This window comes from Papaver somniferum, chromosome 8 (assembly GCF_003573695.1).
Source record: "Papaver somniferum cultivar HN1 chromosome 8, ASM357369v1, whole genome shotgun sequence".
Lineage (NCBI taxonomy): Eukaryota > Viridiplantae > Streptophyta > Magnoliopsida > Ranunculales > Papaveraceae > Papaver > Papaver somniferum.
In genome coordinates this window covers 69,118,714-69,133,876 of record NC_039365.1, presented here as the reverse complement: position 1 = coordinate 69,133,876, position 15,163 = coordinate 69,118,714, and the positions used below count along the sequence as shown (strand labels likewise).

Sequence of the window (15,163 nt, the reverse complement as noted above, 5' to 3'; positions counted from 1 at the left end):
CTTTTCATAAACAAAACTAAGCAACGGAATACTTTTCTGTAGCGTTAACTAGTGGTGTCTTATTAGTTTGTTCCAAACTTGAATGTGAGATTCTTCTCTGAATGGTGGCACCCATATTTGCCTTTGAAAAGCAAAATTGTTCAAGGCGTTTAAGGTTCATGATCTGCCCATCAGCTCCAGTAAGTTTGTGATCAGACCGAAACAGGGTACTCAGTGTACCAAGTCCAGGGTCGGTGATGTATATGTGAACAAGAGAAGGTAATCTTATCATTCATGTATACTTCAAATAGATCTCAATACTAACATAGGGAGAAAACGAACATTACCTTTTATTTTGCAGTATGTGTACTGTTTTGTTCTTCCATTTCTTGCTTTAAAACACACTTGGAACAACTTTTTGTTTTTCAGTAAGTAAGATAACTAAATTGCTTGAAGAAATGACAAACTGTTTAAGTTTTAGTTGAGACATCTGTGTGTCCGCACGTAGATAAAAAGTTTACTGTCCTACGGTGTGGGTGAATCCGCGGATTTCAAAGTCCAACCGTAATCAAACCGCAAAAAGTGCGGATTTGGAAAATCCAACCGTGTCTGGTCCATAGATTTTGCGGATTGGGTTTCACCCGCATTTTTACGGACGAATACGGGTAAAATCCACGATTCCGAACTTTTTACTCACACCTATGTGGGATAACCAAATCTAGTAGACTAGACTGACTAGGACCAAATTGGTTATTTTGATAGGTCACATGGATAAGCAAACCGAGAACCTCGAGATTAATAACCAAAAAGGTTATTTGACGGCCACTGTGGTTATATTTTCTTTCTCAACTCTTTTCTACTATTCTAAGCTCCACTAAGTCATATCGTCCGTACTAAAATTATTTTTTTACTTCGCCAAAAATTAGTATTTTGTATCAACAAAATATTTGGAGTTTTTATTTTGAAAGACATTCTCCTAAGAACCACTATAAAACATCACCAAGATAATCAATCTAGCAAAAATATTCATGAGTGTATTCTCCGTCGAATTAGATGATGAAGGACCAATTCCATACATATCCAAATTGACTGAGCGAGATAGTTATCGCATATTAGTTTGGAGGTAGGTGGGGTGAAGTAAAAGAAGTGTATGAATAACTACAACCATGAGTCAAATACATTAACTATCGTTGGACTAGATGCATACATGCTAAAGCACCCTGCAGAAGCAAGAAATTATCCAGTTTTTCATGTTCCACAGATTAAGAAACATATTGGTGTCAGACATACTCCTTCTCATACGCTGCCCATTATTAGTGGACTAATGCACCAACATAGGATACTAGTTGGGAAGATACGGGACATATTGCACGCCACTATCATAAATTTCATCTTTGAGGACAATGGTTTGGTGATGTGGGGGTATTGTCATGTACCTCTCAGTCTAGGATGCCCTTATCTTAGTATTTTTTTCATTATTAGAGTGTCAGGTACATGTTTGAGTAGCTTAGTTATTTTTGTGTTTATTGACTAGCAGATACTTGACATGTATCCGGCTAGGATTACTTTACCTGATTGGAGTTTTCTCACTTGTGGTGCATTTATATGTATCCGACTGGGATTAGATTATCTGATTAGAGTTTTTTTACTTCTGGTGCACTTATAAGTTGTAAGAAAACCTATCTGTTTTAGTTATGAAGTTATTAATGAAGTTCTATTAGGGTTGTTACGGCAGAGTTACCTATTTTCGGTCCATTTCCATTTCCGATTCATTCTTCTTGCAAATCGTATTAGAACAGTACAACTAATTACCAAAAAAAAACATTGTTTTCTACATCCTCTTGACCTTTCTTCGGACTCTCATTATATTAGTCATAAATTTTCTCTATATTGGTTTGCAAACTGCCGCCTATTACTATGTTTCGTACCTTTTCTACTTTCCGGGAAATTATCGTTTGGTCCTTTCTTAGGTGGTCCCAGGACGGTTTGGTCCAGCAGAAAAAGACGTTTCCTGTTTGGTCTATAATTATTCGAAAATATAAAATTGATAAAAATACCCTTCCGTACTATTTTAGTATTAATTTCCGTAACTTTTATATTTCAGTAATTATTTGATTTCATTTTCTTTGATGAACTCTATACTTCCTACTTATTTTCTTGTAGGAGTTCATTCTGTTTGATGAACTATCAGGTGTTTGGTAATGTTTTTTGTAGATTCGAGTTCATTCTTAAAAATAAATACACAACAAAAAATTCATTATTATGAACAAAAATCAGAGTTCATTCGTCAAAATGAACGCCCAATAAAAGTTCATTATTATGAACAAAAATCAGAGTTCATTCTTTCAAATGAACACCAAATCAGAGTTCATTATCATAAACAGAAATCAGAGTTCATTCGTCAAAATGAATACCTCAAAAACAAACTAATTCAAACCTAAAACAGAGTTCATTCTTTAAAATGAACATAAATAATAATAATAATAATAATAAAAAAAGAATGAACATCTAATAATTCAAGATCTAAAAACAGAGTTCATTCTTTAACATGAACACACAACCAAAGTCCATAAAAATGGAAAGTTAGTTTGAAATTGAAGAACAAATATCAGAGAAACGTAAATCTTCATCGTCTTCAATAGTAGCAACAAAAGAAGGAAAAAACACAAAAATCTTCGTCGTCTTCATCATCTCCATCACAAGTCTACTTTATCGTCTTCATCAAAAAAACCTAGAAAAAACGAAAGAAGAATTATCATCTTCATCATCGTTGTCGACGTCTTCATCATCATCGTCCTCATCACGAAGATCTTCATCAACAAAAGAAGAATAAACAGAGAGAGAAAGTAAATCTGAAAATAGGAGGAGAGGAAACCAAATCTGAAAATGATTCCCTTTTCTCTTAATAATTGAGTATATATATGGTCACAAAACGGTATTTATGGCACTGTCAAAACATAATTACATCATTGATGACGTTATCCCGCGTAGGTATTGTCCACCCTGGGACCAAATAACAATTTCTAGAACCAAACAGTAATATATATTTTAAAAAATGACCAAACAGACAGTTGACTTAGTCAACTGTCTATCATATTATTCCTAGGACCACAATATAACTTCTATAAAATAATAGGCTAGGGACCAAGAAATTTTATTATTTTAAAGAGGTATTATGTTATTGAAAATAGAATAAATTATTATTTTATAATTAATTAATATATTTTATTATTGTTTTAAAGAGACTAATTTTGTAGGAATTACTCTTTAAAACTAGGTATATGTATTGAATTTAGAGGTGAAATACAACTTGATTTATCATAATAAATACAAGGAAATTACTCTTTAAGACTAGGAATTACTAATCCTGGCTAAATTGGGGCCTATCAAATTTTCATTCTGACACCACCAAATTATTCTAGGCACCGAAACTTCTAAAAAATACTAATTTACCCCCACATTAATTCCTTAAACAATCTCATATAAATAGTAATCCTTACCATTTTCAGTAAATCCAAAACCAAAAAATCCAAAACCTAAAAAAACTTTCTATTTTCATCGTAAACTTTCCAAATTCTCAAAACCCTAATCAAAAAAAAAAATCCATCCTCTTCTCCGACGATCTTCGATCCAACTTAGAAAAAGGTAAATCTCTATCAACCCATTCTATGATTTGCATTTCTTCATTGATTCACATGTTTAAATCTTCGATTTTCGAAAATCAAAATCTCTGATTAACCCAGAATCGGTTTATATGATGATTAACATCAACCGATTCTGTGTTTTGGTTTCCGCCATGAAGAGCATGCGCAGTAATCGGTTTATATGATGATGAACATTGACCGATTTTAGGGTTAGAAACGAAAACATCACCAGAATCGGTTTATAAGTGCTTTATAATAATTCGATTCTGGATACATTTTTTCTTTAAATATGCCATCCCAGAATCGGGTTTTATGTGCCTGATAGTTTACCGATTATGTTTGTATTTTCATATTCCTATTCATAATCGTATTTTATATATGTACCACATAAACCGATTTCGGATGCTTATACTCATGTATATTTTTGTAGTCAGAATCGGATTACATATGATTACTTATGTACCGATTCTTAACTAGTTTTTTTTTTTGTTTTTGTTTTGTTTTATATAGATATGGACTTCTCACACCTAGCGTTTTACTCTCGAGATCTCACATTGGAGGACATTCTTAGGAAACCACAACGAGTGCCTGAAAGAAGCCTCTACAAGTTTGCTTATGGGCGTGAGACCAATCTTGAACAAGCCCTCGCATTGATTGACAAGCTTGCACTGGAGGAGCTTTATGAGGTCATGAGGTTCGCTGGGATGAGGAGAAACATCATTAGAGCTGAGAGGGAGGTCCATGCAGAAATGGAAGGTATGTGGGAACAAATGGCTCAAGCACAAGTTGCTGCTCCTGATGGTGCTGATGCTGGTGGTGCTGCAAATGCTCCCGGTGGTGGTGCTGCTGCTGATGTTGATGCTCCTGCTCTTTAAGTTTTTAAGTTTTTTAGATATTAAAAGTTTAAGATTATCAGACTTGTGGTCGCTTTAAGTTCTTAACACTATTTTAAAGTTTGTATTTTGGATGATTGTTGTGTTGAACTTAATGCACTTGAAGTTTTAATTATAATTATGTGTTGTTGCTCAATAATTCTTGCCTGACATGCCCACAATCGGTCTACTCGATATGTCAACATGAACCGATTGTGCAAGCTATTTTTTCTGTATGTTTTTCAAGCTAGAATCGGGTCACATATGAATATATATCAACTGATTAGTTTTGGTGAAAATTCAACTTTTTTACATGTCTTTAATCAGTTTATGTTGGTCACAAAAAAGACCGATTCCTGGTGGCATTAAAACACAATCGGGTTATATATACCTTTTAGAAGACCGATTATGCCAAATTATTTCACGTTTTTCAAAAAAAATAGTCGTTAGGGACTTTCTCTATAAATAGATACCTCACCCTTGGACCCCATTTTCCCCAAAATTGATCATTTTATTCCCTCTCACTCCATATACTCCACAACTAATATTTTCATACATATACATACAAGAAATGGCATCGTTTGACTCCGCAGAAGATTTGACAATCACCAAAGCATGGTATGCGGAAAATCGACTTAGACATCAATCCTCCGAAAGGGAGGATTCCACAACCTTTTGGGTTAGGGTACACAATAAATTTAGCCAAGAGTTTGGGAATCCCAATGCAAGAAGTGTTCAACAATTCCATGATAGACACCTAGTCATCGAAAATGCGATACTTGTTTTTTTAGCTCTCCAACCTCGGATTTTTAACACTCGCCCCTTCACCTTGTCCATTACAGAATTTGTAAGTAATTTTGTGGTTTTTTTTTACGTAACCCATGTTGTTTTATCTTCCAATGAAACACCACTAACAAATGTAAGTTTGTTTTTGTGTTTTTGTAGCACGAAGTCGTGAAAGCGCGTTACTTGGAGGAAAAGGGGGAAGCATTCTCATTCGATGCAAGCTATCACTTCTTGGCAGAAAGAATCCCAGAGAATAACCCGGACTACTTGGATGTTGTATCGTCTTCGGAGGAGGAAGATTGATGGCTTTAGAAGTTTTTGTATAGGTTTTGTGGGTAGACCTCTATGTAAACCCTCACGAGACTATAACTCGTCCACGAGGGTTGCCTAGGGGTTTAAAGGCTTGATGCATGTGCTAAATGCATCCTACAATAATAATGCAATGAATGATAATTGGTAATGAAAGGAAACAATCGGTTTATATATGTCACTAGGATATGGCCCGTGCCGTAACGTCACGGGTTTTGGTTCAGTGATGAGCTTTGCTTATAAACCATTAGCCCGACCATCTTTACATTTGAGCTTTGCTTATAGCCATGTTTGACTTCAAATTAATCATTTCGTTGATAACTCGTTCCGAGACATGTTTGTACGTCTTCCAGGGCATTATCAGTCGTGTCATATGAGCAAACCTCAAATGTACAGTCGCCGGAGTTCTTCCACCCTCACTTTCATAAGTGGAAGCATATACTTCACGTCATAAAGATACAAACTTAGCAGAGTGACCAATTAAGTCGTTTTTTTAATACTTCACAAAAGATCCTTTGAATACTTTACAAAAAATCGTGAAACCCTAATTTCCAAGTTGGTACTCTGTTTTTTGTGGAGCTTAATTTACTGGTTGTCTTACGCCGGTATTAAGCAAGCCTTTGGTGACATCTGGTATTACATACCCACACGTATATTGTGAACTCCAAAACTCAAAATGGAAGCGACGTTATTTTTTTAGCTAAACTGAAGCAACATTTAAAACCCAAACCCAAAGACCTAACAAAATTTAATCATTTTCCAAACAAACAGCAGCTTAAATATGCCAAGATAGACATGAATCCTAACTTAAGAAAAAAAACACAGGTATAAACTAAAATGTGAAGCGACCACACATCCCAATATGTCTAGCTCCTTCATTGATTCCGGTACTCCATGTGCTGGTATAATTTCTATCTTGCGGCCAGAAATTCACTGCCAAAATCCTATCCACCTAGTGTTGCTTGTTATTCGCTTCCATTTCCAAGACTAAAGTCCCCGTGTTTCTTCAACAGTGCTTCACACTCTTCCCATAACATGAGTGAACCTGAAAATCCCAGGTTATCATCACTATACTGAAAATCCCAGGTTATCATTACTATCCTGGTCCTGCCAAACATTTAAAATTATTAAGATATTAATGGAATAATATGGCTGAATATCTAATTTTGTTGAGACATGTGTGATTCATATGACTCCCCAGATAGGACGTCTGCATAGTGACAACCTCATGAGTCATGAGTCTCTTTTGAGGTTGATCCTGGAAATGGCGAAGTTTACCTTTCCGTATGTTGACATGGCAAAATTAACACAAAAATGATTTGGCTAAAAACAGACACAGATAAAATTACCTTTCCTTTTGGTTCTTCGTTAGAGTTCATGGCAAAGTTTACCAACACATACACTACCATTTTTCCTTCAAGAAAGTCCCCGACTCCCTGTTAATGTTGATATCAACCTTCACTACTTAATTCAAAAAAAATGTTATAAGATATCCGTTTAAAGAGAAAATTAAAGGGAAAAAAAATGAAGGGAACAACAACATTAACGTCATACAACGAAGGCTCATAGGCTACCACCAATAAATACTGGGAAAAAACTTATACAAACCTGATGATTCCGACACAGCGAGCAAGAAATTTTTTATAATGAATAAAATGTAGACTAAGGAGTTACATCCAGTTGTTAGTAACTGATACGGCATGAGTCTTTGGCGTTTGTACAACTGGAGGCCAAGGTATAGGTACATTGCAGAAAGAGAAACATAACACAAAATTAACATCAGAACTAAAACAAATGGAATGATCCATTTCCGAATTACTATGGCACATAGATTTTAAAATTTCAATTGTTGTATGATAGGGAAATTGCAGAAAGGGAGAAACATCTAACCAAACGATTTGCTCCCAAAAAAAAATAGACAAATGAAAGATCAAGGTATTATTCCATACGATTTACTACTATGGTTGGTATCGTAGTGCGCTCTTGAGCCTTCATCCCTGAAACCATTCGCCCTCCTCTTTTCATCCTCCGAATTTGGAAGATATCACTCATTAAGTGAAATTAATTAATTAATTACTTCTTTGGGTGAGAAAAAAAGAACAATATAAGTAAATTCTTAGGCGTGGAATCCATCTCTGATATAAATCATTCTTTGAGTCCACAAATCTATGATACCAAATGGTGTAAAACTGGGCAGAACCAACCAAAACATATCAGTAATGTTAAAAATAGGCCACACACAATTTGAGATTCAAATGCATACATAAGCAGAAACCATTCATGGTAATTGAATGGTTTCTTTGATGTCCTTTCCAGTGCATTTAGAGCAACAAATAAAATTCTAGGAGATGGGTAGTTTCATTGACGGCCAATGTAGAGAATTCCTGGGGACACTATAGACAGGTCATGTATCAGACTAAGAAGACCATATACTAAACTTCAAAGTGTCCTATCTTGTTTAACATTCTAACTTGGACTTAGAAAACAAAAGCACTTTTGTACAGGATGCAAAACCCGAAATCTATATGTTAGAGTTCTTCGATAGATCTACAATTCTTCAACAGAACAGGAAAAAAAAGGATGCAAATTATATGGATTATGGTCATTTGAGACATTCGATGAATAAATACAATGTTGAAAATAGGACAGTTGTCAACAATGGAAATAGAAAGGCAGTGGTCATGGCATTCAATTTTTCTGCACATTATAATGTCTTATTCTTGTGCTGTTAATTGTCAGCCAAAAAATTACCTTTTTTAAGCAAGGTGCTCACCTCTTTACCTGCTCTACTATTTTTTCTCCAAAAAGGAGTCATGCCAGTAAGTACACTCTCTCTTAATCTGGAGTAGAAGTTAAAAATGAGATCATACAGTTTAAAACCATCTCTATAAAAACCTCAAATAGGCCTGAAAGTTACATAATTTCTTGGAGATGTTAGTGTTACTTACATCGTCATCGAGCATGAACACATTCGAGCTAATGACATCATCGGTCCCCATGAAATTTAATTCGTTCCACTTTCGAGAGATTCCAACACAGGTCATTAGATAATTTCCTAGAAATGTTAGTGTTACTTACATTGTCATCGAGCACGAACACATCCAAGCCGGTGAGATTATATGTTTCCCCTGAAATATAATTCGTTTCACTTTCGAGAGATTTGAACACGGGTCATCCAAGATTTTCCTTTTTCCTCCTCCCTTATATTTTTGAAGGTTAGTAGGTGGTTGTGGCGAGAATCTGTCAGACTATTGTGATGCATATTAGATGAGAAAGAATAAAATGCTAACATTCCAAAAAAAAAAAAAAAAAAAAAAAAAAAAAAAAAAAAAAAAAAAAAAAAAAAAAAAAAAAAAAAAAAAAAAAAAAAAAAAAAAAAAAAAAAAAAAAAAAAAAAAAAAAAAAAAAAAAAAAAAACCACGAAAAAGTATTACAGGAAAAAATGATAGACAAAAATGCAAAACAAAAGACTAAAAATCAAGGATGTGAAGGACATGAATACAACATTTTACATCAAACAATAGATAACAGTCAAAACAATAACAACAGTTGTAGACTTTGCTGAACGGTATAGTTATTACAACTTCCAAATAATTTAACACAAAACATTTATCAAACTGATACGATGAATCACACAAATACACCATCTTACATCAGAAAACAATTCAAATCAAGTGGTATTCACATCTACCATATTAACACAGATACGTACCTGAGATAGATGTTGGTTAATCTCCAAATATGTCATGTACCAAGAAAATTCTGCAACAACCAAATGAAAGTCATTACAAATTTCTAGAAAAATTCCAAATAAAACCAACAAATTCTGCAACAACAAAATCAAAGAAATTTCTATGGAAAAGTACCTAATGAAAGACGCCCAATTGAATCTCAAAAGTACCTAATTGTTTGTCCTTAGGCCATTCCTTCTTTCCTAGTTACAATATAACCCCAAAGGGCCCAAACTAAAACTAAGGGATTAATCTGATAACATTTGCAGTGGGATTAATCATGCACTTCATGTGAGCGAGAGAAGCTATGAATCATAAATAAAATAGGGGAACGAAGAAATCATTTCGATTGCAGCTATCTTAAAAATTCTTAACTATGAATGCCTACACCTACCAAATGAAAAATGAGAAAAGAATCATCCCATTAGTTCCTCCAAGTCACGAAATGAAGAAAAGGAGATGTGGGTGTAACCTAAAATCTTAGAAATAATAACAACGGTATCAAAATCAGAGAGATTTCCATGAAAAAATAACAAAATCACAGAAACTTACATGAACAAATCTAGATAGAGAAAAAGAAGATTGGAAGCACTGGAACCTTGGCAACATAACTTTTAGAGGTTTATATAGTCGAATATTTCAAGATATTGTAAGCAGAGATAATAGTGGTGTTAATAGGTACTCCCTCCGTCCCATTCCTAAGTGACCTATTTGATTTTAGATTTTGTCCCAATGATAAGTGACCTATGTCACTAAACAATGAGATATTCCGGAATTATCCTTTTAGTTAATTATAAATAATATATGAAATATGTATAATTTGATAGGCATGTTTATATTCGTTATGTAGGTGTTTTAAAATGCTTTTCAATTGTATGAAATTTGCGAACATCCGTGGAGTATTTTGAGAGATAAACCATTTTTAAATTTCACTACTTATTATTCATAAGGGTATAATTGTAAAAAAATGATTAAAAATACTATTTTCCTTGCTTGCCTTAAAAATTGTGCAAATTTCAAATAGGTCACTTAGGAGTGGGACGGAGGGAGTATCATTTAATTTGGTAACGTCTGAACAATTGAATCAAAGGGAATCATGGTGGTGCCTTGGAGCCGTTACTGACTAAAACCCTAACCGTTACTGAAATCTGGGACGTTGGATGAGGGCGTGGGAGAAGGGTGCATTTTCATCCACGATTTATCCCCTTCAATTCCCTACATTTTGAAAGTAATGAGAACCGTCGATTGTAGGAAAAAGGCAATTCAAAACCGTCGGATCGGGCAAAAACTATTTATTTTTGTAAGAATGATAAGTAAAATCCGATTAACAAGATCGGATTATAAACATGTCAATGTTAACCGATTATAGATGTCCTCTGTTAATTCGTAAACACCAATCCAGAATCGGTTTACATGTGAATGAACGTAAACCGATTCTGGGTACTGTTTACGAAAAAAAAAATGTTTGATGTTTTGATGAACTCTCTAACATTAGTTAATCTCACATCCAAAACAAAAATTAACCCCTAATACGATTAATTAGTGTTAATTATTTAGAAGTAAAATAGGTAGTTAGTTAATTATTTTGATAAGGGGTGGAGTGTAGGTGATTTCTAATGACCTTTTTTTTTATCATCTAGCTATAGGCCCCAATTAAGTGGTATAGGCCCAATTTAGCCAGGTTACTAATATGTATTAAATTAAGTTGTATTTAAGTAATATAGTATAATTTACTAATACAACTTGATTTATTACAATATGTATTAAATCAAGTTGTATTTAAGTAATACATTATTACAATAAGAACGGGCATCTAGCTCAGCTGGTCATCCTCGTTCCTCAAAGTTTCATGCGTTCCAGGAGGTCCCAGGTTCGACGCCCAATGACGTAATATTGCAGAAATTAACATGGAAGGTAGAGTTAGTTTTCCCCCCTTATGACACAATCTCAGCCCCCATCCACTTCGGCTCCTTTAACTAGGTTATCCATGAGGCTCGCTGATAGGCTAGCACAGCAACCTGTTCAATTAATGTAATGTAGTAGTATGTCGTTGGCTAAGATCACTTCTTGCACTTAATATACTCTTCCGTTACAAAATCCCATTAACACCACCATAAATTAAGGGTTTATTTTCACCAGTTCTCCTCCTTTTTTGGCAAGTCATTCTTACAAAAACCATTATTTGCGGGTCCGTATCTTCTGTGCCAAAGCATTGGTGAGCCACCTGTGCCAAGCCAATAAATTGGTGACACCTGTTCCATTTGATTTGTAACAGCAAAGCCGGGTGGAGTTTTCTTTTTCTACTCTTCTCTGTTAGGTAACAGCATCAAAGTAATGCTTTGGCACAGAAATCAAATGGAACATTCATTCCCTTCGATTCACAACCAGATAATCAATTTCGTACGTTACATTATTTGCAGCATTCATTCCCTTCGATTCAAAACCCAATAATCAATTTCTTACGTTACATTACAACAGGAACCCAATAATCAAGTGCTCGACTATATAGAGTCCTCTAGAAGGGTTATCATCTTCCTAGGTTTCTCAAGTTCCTTCTTCAGCGTAATCTCTCAAGAATACTAGGTAAATTCTATATTAGTTTACTTTAATTAAGTTTGTATTTGATTTGTATTTTTTATTGGAATACTATCTTTGTAATCATGAAATCTGTTCAGTTGTGGATTCAAAGCTCATATTTTGAGATATTTCGTTAGGCTAAACTGATAACGTTGCTTCCGGCATATGGGATTCACTAAATGTACAAGCCGAGTTTTCTACTGATGTTGTTCATCGATGGCTTCTATAGTAGTTCAAGAGAAACCAAATTATCATCTCAGCAATGTTTTCTTATTTTCTTAGTTTATGAGTACTACAATACACATTATTTTCTTTCATTGCTTGATTTCGCAACTGTTAACATAAGTTTTTCATGCATAAAAACACTGCAGACACTTAAACAGGTTCACTGCAGAACTGAAATTGCTCACCTCGATTCTCCAAACTAAAAAAAAATTAGTACGACTTCATGTCCCTCTCACAGGTTCAAAGATGAAAAATGAAAAATGAAAAATGTTGCGACACACGAATTAAGTGTTTTTAAGAAGTTATCAACCTAATGAAAGGAACAATTAGACTAAGCGTATGGCATACTGATATTGCATATTCTACCCAAGAGCTATTTAAATATACTAGACACGAATGTCTGCATCATTCATATCATCATGTAGATAGTCATCATCATCATGATCACCATGCCCTATAAATTAGGTTTATTAGTATTTAGTTAGAAAATGTGAAACAGACCCTACTGGGTTTCAAAGGCCGACTTTTCACTTTCTAATATAAACCAATTCGTAAAGCGGCGCTCATAAGACCTGGAGCGCAAAAAAGCCCCTTAAAGCGTGCCCTACAAACGCCTTTTTAAACCATGAATTTATACACATATATATATATGTGTGTATGAGTTATTTTGAGATATGCAAGCTTACTTGACATATTAGATAGGTTTTGTTGTTGGTAAGCATAAATGTTAACAAGCCTACAAGGAAACTGCATCCACTCTTTAGCTGAGTGCTGCTGATAGGCTCAACAACCAACTTTGATGCTAGAATAGGTACCTGTGATTTTATAGAAAATTGTTGACTGAAGATGAGAGAGAATTAGAAGAAAAGGGAAGGTTGTATGTGAGGAGGAGTTGTTAGGTGAAACTACAAGCATGCAGGTAACCAGCCCTTGCTAGGAATTTCAAGCGATGCAAGCATGGATCCTTCAAAATGTAATATATGTACTCTCCAAAGTGACATGTATTAATTCTTCTATATGAAATTCCTTTTTAGCAAACATATTAATAGACACAATTTAAAGCATTATACAAAACCAAAATGACTTTTTTCTTTACCATATGTATGCATGTTTTAATTCTTCTTTTTTTTTGTGACAATTAGGTTATTTTCTGATTTGCTGAAAGACATAAAAAATTTTTTTTGAAGAGTGTTGAAAGACATAAAGCGGTTGAGTTGAAAGGAGTTTTTCTGGTAATGCAGGGACAATTAAAAGCCAAAGTGCAGTCCGCCTTCAACGTTATCATGCATTGAGAAACTTTCAGATAGCGCTGGGTATAACATGAAGAAACCGATGCCTCCTACATTTAAAGTTACCTGCATCAACCATCGTGCGGTGAATCAATCTGCACTTTCCACAAAATGTGTTACTGATAGCATGACAATCGAACCCAATGAGGATTTGGCTGATGAGATGGTGAAAGCGGAACTGATTGGTGTGAACTCTAGCAATGAGAATTGCTATCCAAAATGTCACCTTACAGTCTTATCGGATTTGATCTATTGCCAAATTGGGCATTAGATACTGCTTTAGAGCAACTGCAATGGACGAGTAAACCCAAATTTTCAGTCGAGTGGGCTGGCGTAGTGGGACGGACCATCGATCAAAATTTGATCAAAGAGTAAAATCCAGATCAAATTTGATCTGGGATCAGGACCAAATCCAAATATAGTCGGGCGTTGATATAATCTCCGCTACATATCGGGCGTTGATATAATCTCCGCCATTCATCGGGCGTTGATATAATGTACGCATGAAACGGGGCGTTGATATAATGTACGCCTGAAACGGGGCGTTGATATAATGTACACCCGATGGGGCGTTAATATAATGTACGCATGAAATGGGGCGTTGATATACTTAACGCCCCACTTTCACAAATTTTCACTTACATGGGGCGGGCTTTATACCTCCGCCCCATTTTTTTTTTTTTTTGGTTCTGAAGTGTATACTATACCAACGCCCCACTCACGCGTTATCTTTACCAACGCCCCATTCGGACGTTATCTTTACCAACGCCTGATCCCAGGCGTAATGTTTATCAACGCGCGACCAAATATACTCTTTTCCCACTACTCCACATGACGGACTAAACCCAAATTTGGTCTTTTTTTTTAGTCTTTGGTCTTTGGTTATACTCGCACCACTGTGGACGCTCTTAGTAGTATCATATTTTCTGTCTACTTTGTAGTGGTATTGTGTCAGTGTTTTCTTTTCATGAAAGTCGTATTTGGTTGTCTTATTTTGTGTCTTTTTCTTTTTGTGGTTTCATGGTGATTCAATCACTGTTATCCTTTCAGCATAAGTGAGTATCCTTTATAATATGATTCAGTGAATGACCATTACAGTAATCAACAAAATGAAATAATGTTATGTTGATTAATTACAGGAAATATGGATTACCACTATAGTGAATAGTGGTGGAGCTCTGCAATGTTAAAGTTTGTGGGAACTTTAACTTATCTTTCCGTAAATTGTATTGGTTTCAAGTAGGAAAAAAAATTTAATATGGAAGTCGGCAGCAGGATACGACTTACTGTTTTTGGTTCTGGTTAATCATTAAGAGAATCGTGGAAAGAAATGTTCTATTTCACTTCGGAGGTATCTTTATTTCAAGAAAGATTTATATAGGAAAAATTACAAGCGTCAAATGACTGACTGACAATAAATTTTGTAAAACTTTTTGTTTCATTTAGATTTTTGAAGGACTTGATAAAATTTCATCAAACAGTGAGCGTCTTGAATCAATAGAGCAACTTTTTGCTTGCCTTTTGTGCGTTACGCTATTGTGGAACACCTAGCCAGTGAACACAACGTATCTATCATGGCACACGGATAAAACATCCACCCACACATGGATACCTGTTACAGTCGATAACTTTTGGAACCAAGTTGTTGGCTGAATGGGAGTCTGTTGTCTTGCCATACAACATTAGTTAGTAATCAACACTGAATCCAAAGTAAAGCAACATTGATCTACCCCTCTAATCCAGAGTGAATG

The 15,163-nt window shown here is 34.9% G+C and overlaps 1 long non-coding RNA gene across 11 annotated transcripts; it reads right to left on the bottom strand.

Moving 5' to 3' along the window:
• Window positions 1-6,202: 6,202 nt before the first annotated feature.
• Window positions 6,203-9,954, bottom strand: LOC113301461. Of its 11 annotated transcripts, none has more exons than XR_003336329.1 (5): window positions 9,874-9,919; window positions 9,716-9,800; window positions 9,457-9,524; window positions 9,303-9,352; window positions 6,203-8,838 (listed from the first exon to the last, which is right to left on the bottom strand). It is a non-coding gene; the product is annotated as an uncharacterized LOC113301461 (long non-coding RNA). The 11 variants fall into 11 exon arrangements; XR_003336334.1 differs by lacking the exons at window positions 9,457-9,524; window positions 9,716-9,800 and having other exon boundaries at window positions 6,204-6,697; window positions 6,940-7,051; window positions 7,199-8,838; window positions 9,874-9,954; XR_003336333.1 differs by lacking the exons at window positions 9,457-9,524; window positions 9,716-9,800 and having other exon boundaries at window positions 6,203-7,051; window positions 7,199-8,838; window positions 9,874-9,954.
• Window positions 9,955-15,163: the final 5,209 nt, after the last annotated feature.